Below are 13882 nucleotides of genomic sequence, written 5' to 3' on the forward strand. Positions count from 1 at the left end.
CACAAGACAACAGACTCAGACAGTTTCATAGACAAGAGAAGAGGGGGACGAAACATGGAGGTGAATGTTTTAGCGTCAACCTATGGAAGATAATAAGATGAAGGTCTTTGGTAGAATGTGTGTAACTGGATAGTAAGGGGTGCCGGGGAGGGGGGGATTTGGTGGAGAGACAAGAGAATGGGAGGAACAAGACCAGAAGAAGGACAGTAAAATACTACAAGACCATCAACTTGCCCACAGTAAGCAATAAATAGCACCGCAAAGTGGGCGTAACCCCTCAGCCCATGCATGGTGGAAACCAATTTCAAGATGGCTGCCGTGGCAGCCATATTGAAAATCGCAGCGCGCCCATTTTCGAAAGGAACCTTCCTCTACTCAACCCCAACACACACTGCAAAAATGGATTTAATCGGACAAGCCGTTCTCCTTGAAATTGACGGAAACCAAAAGTTGACGGACACCCGGACGCCCGCCAAGACGACGCCCGTGACGACAATACCCCTTAGCCCAATTTGGGCTGAGGGGTGAAAAGCAAACATTGAGACTTAGCCTCCTGTCGCAAGATGCCAATTATGTTGAGAGTCTTTGGCTTAACAGCCTCAAGGGAAGTAAGATGGGAAGCAGCAGCACAAACCCAGATTGGATTGTGGGAGGTGGGAGGGGGCATGTTCAGTAGCACTTTGGAAGAAAGTCTTGTACACAGCTCTTGAAAGCCAGCTTGCAGATCTGATCTGTCTAAGACAGGTTATCGCAGATTGTCTCAACCAAGAGCTCCTAGAGACGGTAACTCTCCCAGACACTGACCACAGAAATAAATTGGAACTTAGCTTGCCTGTCTTTTTGGGATAGAAAAAGTGAGAAGAAAAAAGGTCTGGGATTTTCCTGCATTAAAAGACACTAGGGCATGCCCGTACTATATATATATCTAAAATTATATCCCCCCCCCTCTATTTACATGAAATGGTTTGGTCCATTCGCAAAGCCAAAGCGAACGGCTTGCGAGTACGGTGACAATCCCCCCCCTCTATTTACATGAAATGGTTTGGTCCAAAGCGAACGGCTTGCGAGTACGGTGACAATCCCCCCCCCCCTCTATTTACATGAAATGGTTTGGTCCAAAGCGAACGGCTTGCAAGTACGGTGACAATCCCCCCCCTCTATTTACATGAAATGGTTTGGTCCAAAGCGAACGGCTTGCGGAGTTTGGTAAAGAAATCGCCATAGCGTGCACAAACGCGCAGGAAAGCGAAAGAATCGCAAATTAGTTTTAATTAGTTTTAAAACATAGTTTAACGCCAACATAGCGGCAACATAGTTTGCCAACGTGAAATAAATGAATACGCTCTCAAATGTGCCGTCCGAGGCAGAGTCTGTTCGCCACGTTCGGCACACGTGATAGCTCGCTGCTCTCTGATTGGTTGAATCGTTTTTTGGACATAGCTCGCTAACTACTTGTCCGATTAATATGAAACCTTGAAAAGGCACATCCTCGGGTCCCCAGCAATATACCTGGCAAGTTTCAAGTATATCGGACCCGTGGTTGTCGAGAAACAGCGGTCACAGACAGACACACGGACATACACACAGAGATTACTGGAATTATAGATAGATAGATGAGCAGAAAGAAGCCCGTGGTAAAAAAAATTACCACTATATAAAAAGGAAACTTTTTATTCTGGCGCCGGTTGAAAGAGCTCAATAAATGGGAGGTTATATATTTCTTAACAGCAATTTTTATATTTGTTTGAGGAACATTCGAGACAGTGGACTGTTGCCTATACACTGCCCGGGTTTTTTGGCTGATTGAAAAAATTATAGCCGGCAAAGCCGGTGTTGTGAATGAACAAATACGTATTATGTTGAAAAGCCAGATTTTGCTGAATCCTTTGAGAATTTCGAAGCTTTGACGCACCAAATCACTCCATGGAGGCCGCTATCTTGCGGATGCGGAAGTATGCATAAAAAATTGCGAAAAAGTTCAATAGGAGTTTGTTTCACCCGTCTTTTTTTGATTCACAATCTTATGCACCTCTAATTTGTAATTAAAATACTTTAAGACCAACCTCGTTCCCCGGGCCCACACAGGCCCTGGTTATCTTCAACGAAAATCGTCACCAAACACCGGAACCAATGAGATTCGAGCATTTGAAAAAATATTTCAAAAAAGCTTATGACCGCATTTCGGAGGCTGAAAACGGCGTCAAATATTCTAAAATTGACGAAGAATTATTTTTTAGAAATCTCGCGGCCATAGGGGATAGTTTTTCACGGCCGGAAATATCCGAAGTTGAGACGGAATTCACCGAATTAATCAAGAAGGAAATTTTATCAATCTTATTCTCATCCAGAATGCAAATGGTGTCATTTTGAACTATGTACGGTACCTACTACACCTACTTACTACCAACTACCTAACCTACTGATGCCATAGTGATGGGTAAAATCGTGGCAAGAGGCTTTGGCTTCACCGGCTCATTGCAGCTTTGCAGTAGGGTACTAGTAATTTTCCCTCAGCTATGGACTAATTTGTAGAAACTTTTACTTAATTTTTTTTTTCTCTCCGAGGAACATTTCCGTGTTCCAGGGTGGGTCAGACAGACAGCATTTGCCTATATCTACTCTAACAGAGTTGTTTGTCTGTCTGCGTGTCTCGTCGCCATTTTTCTCAGAGATGGCCAAACGGATCGTCATCAAACTTTCGGATGTGCATCAGTGAGTGCTGGGGAGTGTTTTCGGCAAAATAAATAGCCAATTGTTAAAAAAGATGTTGGAATTTTTTTTTCAATCGCTCAATAGTGCATAAACCTTTGTAGTGATGTGAAAAGTAACATAGATGAGGACGGAACCACGTAACTTCCGGTTAGTGCACCCTCGCGACAACAGTCACATGAATGTATACGTTGAAAACAAACCACAAAAGGGCCCCACTTCCGGTATTCTCGCCCTCACCTATTCACTTCCACGCAATTTGCGTGGCGAATAAATATTGAAGGCTTCATTACGGCTCATTTGCCTGAAGGAAGAAAACGGTCTGGGTGAAATAAAATGTCCTGTAAAGGATGAGATAGCGCTCCTGCCAATAGCCGCCCGCGGAACGACGTAATTTCCGGTTAGTGCACCCTTCGTGACAACAGTCACGTGATTGGATACGTTGAAAACAAACCACAAAAGGGCCCCATTTCCGGTAGTCTCGCCCTCACCTATAAAATGATCCCTTTCCTTAGTGGGTGTAGGAAGGTGTTTCAGGCCGGCCCCCACAAAAAAAACAGGGGAAAAAATTGATTTCTTCAAAATGCCAACCAAACTTGGCACATAGACCAAATTGGACCTCCTATTGAACATAGGCTCCTTTTGTTTTTTATGACCATGGATAATGATATCGCTAAATTAAATTCAAAATTATATTGTGGCAGTTTGTGGGTGTGGCCTCGATTTCACCCATTTCTGCCCCTCCCAACTGCAAATGCAAGTCCCCCACCCTCTCCACCTCTGAGCCCAAAACCGAGACTTGTGTGAGAACTGTGCTGTCAAGATCATACCCTCAGAAGGTTTCGTGTTCCCCTGTCCACACCTTTCATCCATTCAATAAAGCCTCCCGTCTGCAGACAATGTCTCCTAAGCACCACCAATGGGCACTCGTGAAAGATTTGCCCCAGACGGCCCATAAGGTTCATGTATTATTGGTGTAGGGTTAAGGTTCATTGCCAAAGTAGGGTTGCCATATTTGAACTTTCAAAAAAGAGGACACTCCAGAGTGTTCATGTATTGTTGGTGTGTTCTCGAGGGAGTTGCCCTGGCTAGTTCGTGTGAGACTTTGTCCGGGGTCTTCTCTCCAGCCAACCTGCAGGAACGCGGCATTAATAGTTGTGGATGTTGGAGAAAGGGAGGAGTCTCCTTTGGCATTCTCTGAGGGGGACTTTATTTGAACATTTTCTGCAGTCGGATGTTCATCAGGGAGTGCTGGGGAGTGTTTTAGGCAAAAAAAAATTGCCAATTATTTAAAAAGATGTTGGAGTTTTTTTTTTTTCCAATCGCTCAATAGTGCATACACCTTTGTAGCGATGTGGAAAGTAATATTAAATGATCCCTTTCCTTAGTGGGTGTAGGGGGGTGTAGGGTTATTATACGAAAGTGACCCCCATCTCCCCCATCCTCCGCCTCTCCCCTCCCAACCCCCCTAACTTGGCTATACGTTGGAGGTAGTTTGATGCCATTTTTGGATCATTTTGTGAAGGCCCACCGGGGTGTGCCGGATATCTCGGTGGGTGCGTCACTCCAGGTGCGTCCTCACTCTCGGACGAGGTGGTTGTCATGGGCACTGTTTCTTCCCCCTTTCGTAAATGTGATCTTGTGTGAAAATTCCGTTGCTTGGCTCAGATGTGTATTCTGAAGGGGTTTGTTATCATACTAAAATACGCCATTTGGTGTCTGTCTGATGAATTTTTGACGCCAATACATTCTGTCGTTACTTATCAAATCTCAACCAAACTTGACAGGATGACGAAGGAATACACAAAGAAGGTTGTAGCGCATTAATTCCCCCCCCCCCCCCCCAAGGGGGTTTTCTCCCCTCCAGTGGGTTTTCCCCACCATTGCCGTCAATGGGGTTGCATGTTGAGGTGTATATCGATGTTAAGTTAGCTTTATCGTGGCGTTTTTCCAAGGCCGCTTCTAATAACAAAACTAACGATAATAGCATAATAGCCGGCGAAGCCGGTGTTGTGAATGAACGCGTATGTATTATGTTGAAAAGCCAGATTTTGCTGGATCCTTTGAGAATTTTGAAGCTTTGATGCACCAAATCGCTCCATGGAGGCCGCCATCTTGCGGATGCGGAAGTATGCATGAACAATTGCGAAAAAGTTCGATAGGAGTTTGTTTCACCTGTCTTTTTTTGATTCACAGTCTTATGTTGAAAAGCCAGATTTTGCAGGATCCTTTGAGAATTTCGAAGCTTTGACGCACCAAATCGCTCCATGAAGGCCGCCATCTTGCGGATGCGGAAGTATGCATAAACAATTGCGAAAAAGTTCAATAGGAGTTTGTTTCACCCGTCTTTTTTGATTCACAATCTTATGTTGAAAAGCCAGATTTTGCAGGATCGATTGAGAATTTCGAAGCTTTGACGCACAAAATCGCTCCATGGAGGCCGCCATCTTGCGGATGCGGAAGTATGCATAAACAATTGCGAAAAAGTTCAATAGGAGTTTTTTCACCCATCTTTTTTTGATTCACAATCTTATGTTGAAAAGCCAGATTTTGCAGGATCCTTTGAGAATTTTGAAGTTTTGACGCACCAAATCGCTCCATGGAGGCCGCCATCTTGCGGATGCGGAAGTATGCATAAACAATTGCGAAAAGTTCAATCGGTGTTTGTTTCACCCGTCTTTTTTTGATTCACAATCTTATGTTGAAAAGCCAGATTTTGCAGGATCCTTTGAGAATTTTGAAGCTTTGACGCACCAAATCACTCCATGGAGGCCGCCATCTTGCAGATGCGGAAGTATGCATAAACAATTGCGAAAAAGTTCAACAGGAGTTTGTTTCACCCATCTTTTTTTGATTCACAATCTTATGTTGAAAAGCCAGATTTTGCTGGATCCTTTGAGAATTTCGAAGCTTTGACGCACCAAATCGCTCCATGGAGGCCACCATCTTGCGGATGTGGAAGTATGCATATAAAATTGCGAAAAAGTTCAATAGGAGTTTGTTTCACCCATCCTTTTTTGATTCACAATCTCTTGTTGAAAAGCCAGATTTTGCTGGATCCTTTGAGAAGTTCGAAGCTTTGACGCACCAAATCGCTCCATGGAGGCCGCCATCTTGTGGATGCGGAAGTATGCATAAAAAATTGCGAAAAAGTTCAATAGGAGTTTGTTTCACCCGTCTTTTTTTTATTCACAATCTTATGTTGAAAAGCCAGATTTTGCTGGATCCTTTGAAAATTTCGAAGCTTTGATGCACCAAATCGCTCCATGGAGGCCGCCATCTTGTGGATGCGGAAGTATGCATAAAAAATTGCGAAAAAGTTCAATAGGAGTTTGTTTCACCCGTCTTTTTTTTATTCACAATCTTATGTTGAAAAGCCAGATTTTGCTGGATCCTTTGAAAATTTCGAAGCTTTGATGCACCAAATCGCTCCATGGAGGCCACCATCTTGCGGATGCGGAAGTATGCATAAAAAATTGCGAAAAAGTTAAATAGGTGCCCGCGGAACTACGTAACTTCCGGTTAGTGCACCCTTCGCGACAACAGTCGCGACTCTGGGGCATTTTCGAAATTTTTCTCCTCTTTAGTGGTAGACCTAAAACCCGAATTAGGCTTCAATCCCATGCTCCCATGCTCAGTAGGTTTGTCTGATTTATTATGTTGTCCTGCACCTACCGGTGTAAGCGGTTTACATAAAGAAAGAAAGCTCGGTTTGATTAACGACAGTCACACATTGCCGTTGAAACGGCGCTATCGTCTGATCTGTCGGCACTGATCTTACTGCAAGCTAACTTCTTCTGGTGGAGGAAGCCGCAGTGCCCGGAGAGAACCAGCCCTGACAGCGACTGAAGTTAGAAGACTACACACATACTGTGAAAACGTATGTTAAGCCCAGTTCAAATTTCTTAAAATAGGCCCTAAGCTAGCACATCGTAGAGTTACTTCCTTAAGCTTCTTGTGACATTTATTGTATGTAGGTATTGGGGTGGACTGTCTGCTCTTCTCTTTTACCAAGTCTTACCAGGTAGGGCAAAGGGGGGCATTAAGCTCCAGGGGGCATTAGGCTCCACTACATTGTAAATGCATTATATTTACCTTCAAGATTTACAATGTAGTGGAGCCTAATGCCCCCTGGAGCTTAATGCCCCCCTTTGCCCTACAGTACCTACTACACCTACCTACTACCAACTACCTAACCTACTTATGCCATAGTGATGGGTAAAATTGTGGCAAGAGGCTTTGGCTTCGCCGGCTCATTGCGCGCTTTGCAGTAGGGTACTAGTATTAATGCTATTAAAAAACAATATTAATACCAATAATATCCCACCTCCCGAAGGTGTTTTTCCTCCTTGAACAAACGTTGAGTCAATGTTTATAAATAGCTTATCATGGCGTTTTTGTGGGAGCAACGGCTTCTACCAGAAGTAAAAATATTATAAACCACAAACACGTATGATTAGCTTTTTAAACAGTCGCTAATGCTCTTTATAACACTAAATAAATAAATTTGAAGGAATCCCGACATCCGTGAGGTAAGTTTTACTTACAGAACTGAGCGTAGATCTACGGTACTCTATATACCCCACAAGGGTTGGGTTAATAACATAGCCCTTTCTGACGCTAACGGGGCGTTTTTCGTAGCGAACTTTTGAAACCTGCTCCCGCTGTTTAATACGAAACAAAGGGAGGAAGACCGGGATGTGCTTATTTACCAAGCAGTTAGCTAGCGCTTGCCAAGCCAGCCATTTCTTAACGGTTTTGAATGGCGTGCTTGCTCGAATGCTTAAATTAAACCACTTGGCGATCTCTCCACAAGAAACTTGGTAAATGAACACACACCCAATGTTCTTGAGACCCGACCATAGATCGACTGTAATCTATATACCCCAAAGAGAATGACCCTTCCTGCAGCTCCTGTAGTGAGCGGGTGTACTAGTAAAGAAAAATATGTTTCTTGTGAATGACTTCATCGTGTTGTTGTCTTTCTCCGAAGCTTAAAACATACTTTGACATCAAGTTTATTGTCCTCCCCATCCCTCCATTTCCCCCCTACCCCAACGGTTCTGCTGCCCCCCTGGCCCGGGAGCTCTCCTGCCCCCCTCCCTGCCGGCTCTCATGCCACCCCCTTATCAGTTCCTTCCCCTCCCCCCCCACCCATTCCCTCCCTTCCCAAGCAACGCGGGTAGCTCTGCTAGATGGGCACGTGGACAAAAATTGGAAAAAAACAATGTAAAGTCATTTAATAGGGTGTTGGGCCACCCGTTGTGGTCGGTATGGCCTCTATACACCGTGGCACAGAGTCCACCAACATCTGGAATTATGCAGGAGGAATGCGGAACCATTCTTCCACTGGAAAGTCAATCAACTCACACCTGTTTGATGGAGGTGGAAAACCTTGTCTCAGGCATCTTTCCAGAATATCCCATAAATGCTCGTTTGGGTTCAGATCTGGTGACTGAGAAGGCCATGACATATGGATAACGTCAGTGTCATGCTCATCAAATCATTGAGCGATCATAATTATAGGCAACCAGGCCTATGCAGCATTTTTATACATGTGTCTAAGCATGCTGGGGTGACACTCTTGTTTAATTAACACATGTGCCACACCTGTTTTGAAGCCGTTGCGTTGTTTTCCTCATTTACACAGGTGTTTCCATATTTTGTCCACTACCTGTATATGGAGAAGACATTCCTGGTCGATGGCGAGTTGCTTATTTTCTCTATCATCAGAGAGGGATGCTGCTGCAGTCTGCCTGGTAGAACGGAGAAGTGTCCCACACAGGATGAAGTCATCTGCAAAATTTGACACAATGGATTGTCCAATGATGAAGACAGGTCACTGATGTAGAACAATAACAGGATTGGTCCTAGAACACTACCTTGAGGGATGACAACCTCAAAAGGTAGAGCATAGGGAAAACACTATCAAAAGCAATCTACTGCTTGCGATGGCACAGGAAAGTCCAGGAGGCAGTAAACAAGAGGATGCTGGATATCATTAGCTGACAGTTTGTAAAGCACGGGAGGGTTCCGGACTATTAAGTTCAGTCAATGTCCAGTGAGATGGCCCCAACCTCTTGTTTTAATTTGAGGGATCATCCATCCTTTGGTGATATAGTAGAAGCAGCATGTCCAGCATGGTATGGCCAGGGCAAACACCAAACTGATGAACGGAGATCAGAAAGAGAAGAGATTTTTTTTCAGGCTGGTGCAAAGAAAACTTCCACGGTGAGAGGACTGACCGGTCTAGTTGAGAAGGTCACTTTTGATACATCTCTCATGAATTAGAGTAAAATTGGCAACCTTCCATGATGCAGACAGGTGTTTCCCCCTTAGCGAAACGCTATGAAAAGAGTGTAGAAAGGAATAGATAGATGAACAAGTGTTGAGGATTAAAGGGCTAATACTAATACTGTTAGGTCCAGGAAAATATATAATAAAATTGCTCTGAAGTGCAAATTAAATGTCTAAAACAGTGGAAATGAAATGTCTAAGAAGTTCCTGATCATATAAATTTTGCATATCTCATAAGATCCCACAATTTCTATATTAGGATGTACGTGCTACCATCCTATCCCACAAGCAATTGAACAGTAGGAAAGATCATTGTGCATAATTTATTATACTGTACCACCATTTGTTATGAATAAAACGCATTGTATTCTACACATTCAATGTCATGCATTCGGTCTCCCAAAACACATCTCCCAATACACCTGCTCGTAAAGCTCATACTTCTGTAAGGAACCAAGATCTCCCGCTGTGCGAAAAATACACTTAAAAGTCGGATCCATCAGAATGATGCTGAGGGCTATCGGCAGACAAACAGGTAAATTATGTTGTTGGGCACAGGGATAACTAGAACAGCACTAGGTAGAGCACATATACAGTACCTACACCAGGTTAAACAGTTTTACGTTTTGTATCCCAGTGATAGGCCGGATTTGGATCCCGACATGAACCAAAATTGAATCGGCTTGTTCTTGTCATCTAACCAACTCATCCACATAGTTTTGTCATAATCGGTCCACAACCTTTTGCAATATCATGTTGTATATCGTTTTTGCCCCCATTTCTCAATGGCGAAGAATCACTCAATTTTTTTTTAATTCTCATATCTGGATTCGGATTGTCAAACACCCAACCTTGCCTACCAAATTTTGTCTGAATCTTCCCATAACTTTTTGAGACATCCTGCTATATATTGGTTTTAACCCTATCACTTAATGGTGAAGAAGCACTTTAAAAATTCTCTGATTCGGATTCGAATCTTCACCAACACTGATTCAATTCTTCGTAGTCACACACCCAACCTGTCCATCAAGTTTCGGCCGAATCCGTCCACAACATTTTGGGATGTCCTGTTCACAAACAGACAACAAGAAAGACGTCATGCAGGGCACGATATTTGCAAAATCCACCTCCCCCCCACCAAATAAAGTTGCCATGGATACATAAAATTGTCCATTTCATTAGGATTTAAATTGATGATCTTAATCAAAGCCCGGGTCAATCAGATGAAAATTTGATTATTTTTCAGATGAAAATTGATGATTTTAGAAGTTTGACCTTGAGTTCACCTTTGATTTTTTTGACTTCAAAATAGTTTATTCCCCAATTCAGTGATGCGCTATGCAATTGCTGTTTAATTATTAAGTTAATAGGATGAAAATTGACGATTTTAGAAATTTGACCTCAAGATTACCTTTGACCTCAATATGACCTTTGACCTCCTTCCCTGCTTCTCAGTTGTAAAGTTTCATGATGATCTGACAAGAATTGTAACCTGTAGGCGATTGACAAACAAACAAACAAACAGACAGACAGAATGAAAAATCACTCATAGAGCGACACTTGGCAAAAGGGCTAATCTACAAACCTCTACAAAGTAGAATATCACTCAGTAAAGCATCCTTTTTACCTCATAAATAATTGGTGGTATGCAAATCGTCTTCAAATTTTAAGTGAATTGAATGAAAATTGACAATTTTTGAAATTTGGCCTATGTTGACCTAAAAAATAGTTGGTGGTTGGTTTCAGTAAGCTGATATGCAAATCCTATTCATATTTCAAGTTAATCGGATGAAAAGTGAGGATTTTAGAAATTCGGGAAAAGAGGTTGACCTATGTTGACCTTTTGGCCTATGTTGATCTCAAAAATAGTTGGTGTTTGAATTCAGTTCGCTGATGTGAAAATCCTATTCAAATTTCAAGTCAATCGGATGAATATTGAGGATTTTTGAAATTTGAAATGGTTGTTGACCTTTTGGTCTATGTTTACCTTTTGGCCCTATGCTGATCTCAAAAATAGTTGGTGGTTGAATTCAGTTAGCTGATATGTAAATCGTATTTGAATTTCAAATCAATCGGATGAAAATTGAGGATTTTAGAAATTTGAAAGAAAGTGGTTGACCTTTGGCCTATGTTGACCTTTTGGCCTATTTTGACCTCAAATAGTTGTTGGTTGAAGTTGATATGTAAATTTAGTTCGTTTAGTTAGCTGATATGTAAATTTAGTTTGCTGATATGTAAATCCTATTCAAATTTCAAGTCAATCGGATGAAAATTGAGGATTTTAGAAATTTGAAAGAAGTGGTTGACCTTTGGCCTATGTTGACCTTTTGACCTCAAAAAAAATAGCATTTTGTCGGACCACAAACTCTACCGTTTGGTGAAGTTTCGTGAAGATCAGTTAAAAATTGTGAGCTGTAGGCAAGTATAAGTGAGCGGACAGACAAATAAACACACAAATGAAAAATCACTCATAGAGCGACACTTGGCAAAACAGAACAAAGTAGAATGGCACTCAGTACAGCATCCTTTTGACCTCAAAAATAATTAGTGATTGAATTCAGTGACCTGATATGCAAATCGTCTTCAAAGTTTATGTTAATTGGATGAAAATTGACAATTTTATAAATTTGGCCTATGTTGACCTTTTGACCTCAAAAATATATATGATTTTGTCCGACCACGAACTCTTACGTTTGGTGAAGTTTTGTGAAGGTCGGTTTAACATTGTGACCTGTAAATGCCTGTTGTTGTTGTTGTTGTTGTTGTTGTAGGCAAGTATAAGTGAGCAGACAGAAAAACACACAAACAAACACACAAACAAACAAACACAAACAAACACAGAAACAAACACACAAACCGGAGTGATCAACATACTTGTCCAAAAAAATGTTTTTTGGTTAAGTAACTACAAAGTCCACCGACTAATATACTTAACACTTAACAAATCTTCGATTTTGCAAATAACAAACAGACAGACATACAGGGATGAAAACATAACCTCCATCCACCTTTGGTGGCAGAGGTAACGACATCGATGGAATACCAGCATGTAAAAATCTTATATAAAAAAAGAAACCTTATAAAAAGTAGAGGTTCCAGGGAACCTGAACTCAACTGGTCTATATCAATATGGTTGGAATATGCATAATAGAACCACAAACTATATAGTTTATATGTGCGTTTATATGTTTATATGTGCGTTTATATTTGTGTTTATATGTGTGTTTTCAAATATCTTTAAGTGGCAAAAGGCACAAGTTTCATCAAATTTGTTTAGTATTTGTGACTTTTAGAGCTTGGACGTCGTCCAAACTGATGTTTATGGGTCAAGTCATGTCATAGGTCACGACGAGGTCATTTTTCGGACATCGTCAAAACCCGTAATATATGTGTTGAGGTTTGTTACATACTGTCTACACACCAAGTTTGAGCCTTCCAGCTACATTAGGAAGTACCAGATTGACAAAAATCGATTTTTCAATATGGCCGCCCTGCCGTGCCCATTTTTGGGCGTGCAACGCCCAAATGCAATCCCAAACTAGTTTATGTCTTAAAGATGCTGCATAACAAGTTTCATCAAATTTAATCAATATTTGTGACTTTTAGAGCGTAGACGTCGAATTGTTTACAGACGACAGACAGACAGACAGACAGACAGACGACAGACGGACGACGGACACTGGATGTCGACAAAAACTCAGCTGGACATAGTCCAGTTGAGTTTAAAAGAAACCGTAATTCTTTCTAAGATAAGATTTAAAAACAGATCCAGACCAAATCTCTGAAATCACTATAATATAATAACACGGAAGAATAACAAGAAAGGAAAATGATGGCCCCATCCATCTCTTGCATTCTCGTGTGCCCTCCCTCTCACTGGCCTCTTTCTCCTTTGGCGAGTGACGCGCGAGACTCTTGGTGATCCCGTGTGCTCCAAGCCCCGCCCTGGGCGCTCCACCCGCTCTCCCGTTCCCGTGACATTGACCGCAGATCCGGGTGAAGGTTGACACACACGGTCTGACTTCCTTTCCCTCCAACCTCGCTCTATGCAAATGTGCTCCCGCCCTACGTCGTCCCCACCCCGCCTCGGGGTGTTTGATTTCTGTGATGCTATCTCAGCCGTACCATATGCGGTGTCTGGCTCACACAAAAGCCGAACTATGCTGTTGCTGTGCTCGCAGACAAAGATAGCTTTTGGCCATAAACCCCGATCCCTCCTCCACTACACTCCCCAACCCTCTCCCTTACCTCGCTGCGTCCCTCCTTCCAGCTAGCCCGTTGCTGCCCCGGATCCCAACCCCCCTCTATACCTCCTAGACACATTGATCGGAAGGCACGCATGGAAGGAGGAGGACGTGGGGGGGGGGGGGGGGGGGGGACTACTCATGGTCGTGCATTATTATCCAACAAGCGCTAAACCGCCCGTACCGTCGGCATCTGCTGCGATGGCTACGGCCTTTATTGGAGGAAGCGGTGGAAGGAATTATCGGGTGTCGGCGGGGGGTGTTCTGAGGATGGCTTTGGGAATGTTCGTGAGGGTGGCTGTCGGGGCGTGGTGGCGGGACATCTTGGGGCTAATGAGAGAAAACCAGGGAAAGACCTATTCGCACAAACGTTTGAATTTAAAAACCTTTATTTCTTGGATTCTCTAAAAGCCATAGATAGGCCGACCGAATGAGGAGGGTTTGGGGTCGTCGATCGAGGAGGCGTGTGATGAGGTTATGCAACATGATCGGGTCTTGGTGTTTAGTTCTGCTTGGCGATGGAAGCGGATAAGCGTTCGTTTTGATAAGCGACTACAGCACGTACTTTGTATTTGCAGATTACTATCTTGTGTTCGCTACGGTGTAATGACTTTTAACAGCACTTGTGGCTT

The 13882-nt window shown here is 42.8% G+C and overlaps 2 long non-coding RNA genes across 25 annotated transcripts in view; one reads left to right on the forward strand and one right to left on the reverse strand.

Annotated features, from left to right (window-relative positions):
* The window catches only part of LOC144891801 (uncharacterized), a 217323-nt gene that overhangs the window by 87520 nt on the left and 115921 nt on the right, over positions 1–13882 (forward strand). For 3 of the 24 annotated variants that reach the window (XR_013623178.1, XR_013623176.1, XR_013623174.1), the window contains exon 5: positions 8360–9381. The exons of 16 other annotated variants lie outside the window; for them this stretch is intronic. This is a non-coding gene — a long non-coding RNA (uncharacterized LOC144891801). Of the gene's footprint in view, positions 1–8359; positions 9382–13882 lie in introns of those variants that run through there. 5 more of the 24 variants (XR_013623177.1, XR_013623181.1, XR_013623175.1 and 2 more) reach the window with 4 other exon arrangements.
* Positions 9316–13064, reverse strand: LOC137425144 (uncharacterized). The gene is made up of 3 exons (XR_010984067.2): positions 12888–13064; positions 10418–10498; positions 9316–10073 (listed from the first exon to the last, which is right to left on the reverse strand). It is a non-coding gene; the product is annotated as an uncharacterized LOC137425144 (long non-coding RNA).

The sequence above is a fragment of the Myxine glutinosa genome, chromosome 4, assembly GCF_964187855.1.
Source record: "Myxine glutinosa chromosome 4, kmMyxGlut1.1, whole genome shotgun sequence".
In the NCBI taxonomy this organism is placed as follows: domain Eukaryota; kingdom Metazoa; phylum Chordata; class Myxini; order Myxiniformes; family Myxinidae; genus Myxine; species Myxine glutinosa.